General features: G+C 45.7%; 1 non-coding gene across 1 annotated transcript; it reads left to right on the top strand.

Moving 5' to 3' along the window:
- Positions 1 to 706: 706 nt before the first annotated feature.
- Positions 707 to 779, top strand: TRNAA-UGC. Its single transcript has one exon. It is a non-coding gene; the product is annotated as a tRNA-Ala (tRNA).
- Positions 780 to 2972: the final 2193 nt, after the last annotated feature.

Genomic DNA, 2972 nt, shown 5'->3' with positions numbered 1-2972 from the left:
AATGAAGGGGTAACAAAGAGAGACTTAGACTCTTCTCTCAAGACCGTCACAACGTAACTGGATAAGTGAGGGTACAGACACACATGCAGTTACTATACTGGGCAAGTCTTATATTAGTGGAATTCGGAAACTGACATGAGAATACAAAGAAAATAGCCTCCAAATGAGAATATGGCAGCTGTTGTTGAATGCCACAGAGCTGAAATCCAGGTTCCACTCCTCAACCAAACAATGGAGAAATCAGATTGCATCCAATGGAACTGCCAACCTTGACCTGTGACTAGAAATTATGCTTCAGATAAACGGTTTACTATCTCAGGCCCCCAACCACACTAAATACACATTCTTTAAAGACTCAACTGTGAACATCACATTTCTATGGTAATTTCTCTGATTCACCCTACCCTACCCTACCCTGTTCAGACAGCCCAGATTCCTTCCTCCCTGTATCCCCTATTGTTTCCTGCATTCAGTCTGTCACAGCACCTGCCGCCCTTTAGAGCACTTACAGTGCAGATGTCTCTAAGACTCCCCTCAATGAAAGCTGGAGGTCAGGGGCTGAGTTTATATATCCATATTTCCTAGAATATCACATAGGGTCTGGTATTCCGAAGATATTCAACAAATACTGAATGATGGAAGTCAGTCCATGGCTAGGAATATACTTCCAGAGCAAGGAACCTGTACTCATTAAAATACCGATACTTCCCTGGTGGTCCAGTGGTTAAGACACTGCACTTGCAATGCAGGAAGCCCAGGTTCGATCCCTGGTCAGGAAACTAAGTACTCATGCCACAACTATTGAGCCTGCATGCTGCAATGAAGACCCAGTGCAGCCAAAAATAATAATTAGAAAATACTGCATTTATAGTCATTTCTTTACAGGTGAGCAGGATCATGGCAGGTAGCAGTGGGCCCTGACTCTTGGTTAGAGAGAAGGGGATTCTTAATTGGGAGCAGTGGGACTTTCTGATGATTTTCAGTGTCTCAGCATCATTGGCTCAGGGACAATGAGTGGGAAATGCCACAAGTACCAAAGGTTCAGGAGATGCTGATGCAGCCGCAAAGCAGGTGCCAGCTGAAGTTCAAGCGGCTTCAGTGGCTGGTTTGGGTAAGCATCACTGTTGAAGAGTTCTTGGATACACCAGGGCGTAGTCCTTGATGGGATACCTGGACCAAATCCCATCCTTTCAGAAAACATGGAGGTGTACTGTGTCTTAGTGCTAGGTTTAGGGATGTGGTCCAAAATGCTTTCGAGTCCTCACTTTCTTTTCACTTCCTTCCTTTTGGGGAGGTCAGACCAGTGAGGGACTCGCTCAGAGACTAATGGGTGCTGAACATAAGCTGTTCTCCTCAGAGTCAGCTGGCAGGTCTCAGGGAAGTCACAAAGAGAGCCCAACACGGTCATGCCAAACAAACCAAGAACCACCAGGGCTTGCTATGTTGTACGACTGATCTACGTGTTCAAAGTGCTTTCATATCATAATTTTATTTGATCTTGACAGAAATTCTCTCAGACCAGCAGAGAGGGTACAGGCACAGAAAGACAAGGTGAATTGCTCACCCAAGGTCACTCGGCAAGATGGAGTAAAGGCAGAAAAAAAGCCAATACTCTCCAAGTAAAGGACAACAGATGAAGGAAAGCTACAGAAAGATCAATTTTCTCTCAATTCAAAGGGAAAGTTCTAACAGCAGAGCTGTGCTCTGGAGGCCCAGGTGCCTAGGTGTTGGTGGGCTGGAGGCCTGGAAAGCTCTGGAGAGATAGAGGGCAGGAGTTGAGGATTCTTGTATATGATGACCCTTAGGTTTCTTTCATCCCTGGTATTTCTGATGTTGGGGGAAATGGCGTCAGTTGGTCCAAAAGGAATCTGAAGCTTATAAACAAGCAACCAGCCCTTCGCTGACCCCCCAGGTCCCAAGTCCAGGAATGAGACTGTGACCCAGGCTTTTGCTTTCCACCTGTGTGCTGCCCTCTGGCCCTCCCCTGGTGCCCCAACCTCACCTTCACCCCCCCACACCCCATCTGCAGCCCCAGCGCTCAGCGTAGCCTAATCTCACCTGAAATTACTATGTGCTGCTGACAAAGCACCGAGCACGCTCTCTGGAGACCCTGCGTCTCTAGGAACAGCCTGGCCAGTGACCCTGGGCTCATGGCTGCCCCACCAAGCTGTGGCTACCTTGTCCACACTGGTGTCAAGCCCTCAACTTGGGTTATGCAATTAGAAATTCACCCTTAGCACCAAGGGAAGACTAGTTTTCTAGATCCAAGGGTAGAACTTGAGCGAGTTCTTTCTCTCTATATGAATGGACTTTGCACAGTCTCAGGTTTCCAAGAGGATACAGTAAAAACACAAGCCAGCTTCAATATGGCCTCATCAGTACCTGACCCTCACTGGAGCAAAAAAGGATAGGACTCCTGGCAAGAAAAGAAAGTTGAGGTTCAGGATGGGGAACACATGTAAATCCATGGCTGATTCATGTCAATGTATGGCAAAAACCACTACAATAGTGTAAAGTAATTATCCTCCAACTAATAAAAATAAATGGGAAAAAAAAAGAAAGTTGAGGTTACAGTTTTTCAGTCTGCAAACACAAGCACATTGAACACACATTGACTTCTATCCTATTCTGTCTTATCCTACCCTCTTTTCTCCTCTCCTCTCCCATTCGATATCTAATCTGTTTTATTACAAGCAAATTGCATCAGGTTTATAACCAAGACTTACCAACCTTGGGGGATACTTGAGTCACCAAAGAAAGCCTTGCTACAAAATAGAACTTACCTGGAGGGCTCTAGCCTCTAATGAAAGAGGATGATCCCCTTAATTAATAGTTAACTTCTTCCCTACAGAGTCGTTGACTGGACTCACATCTCACAGATACTCTGACCATCCTTCGGTCTAGCGTATGCTCTTTTCTTTTTCTAAACACTTTCCTTTCTAATCCCCCACATTCATCTTCCTTCACCTGAC

This window comes from Cervus elaphus, chromosome 20 (genome assembly GCF_910594005.1).
Source record: "Cervus elaphus chromosome 20, mCerEla1.1, whole genome shotgun sequence".
In the NCBI taxonomy this organism is placed as follows: Eukaryota; Metazoa; Chordata; class Mammalia; order Artiodactyla; family Cervidae; genus Cervus; species Cervus elaphus.
This window is presented reverse-complemented; position numbering and strand designations above follow the sequence as displayed.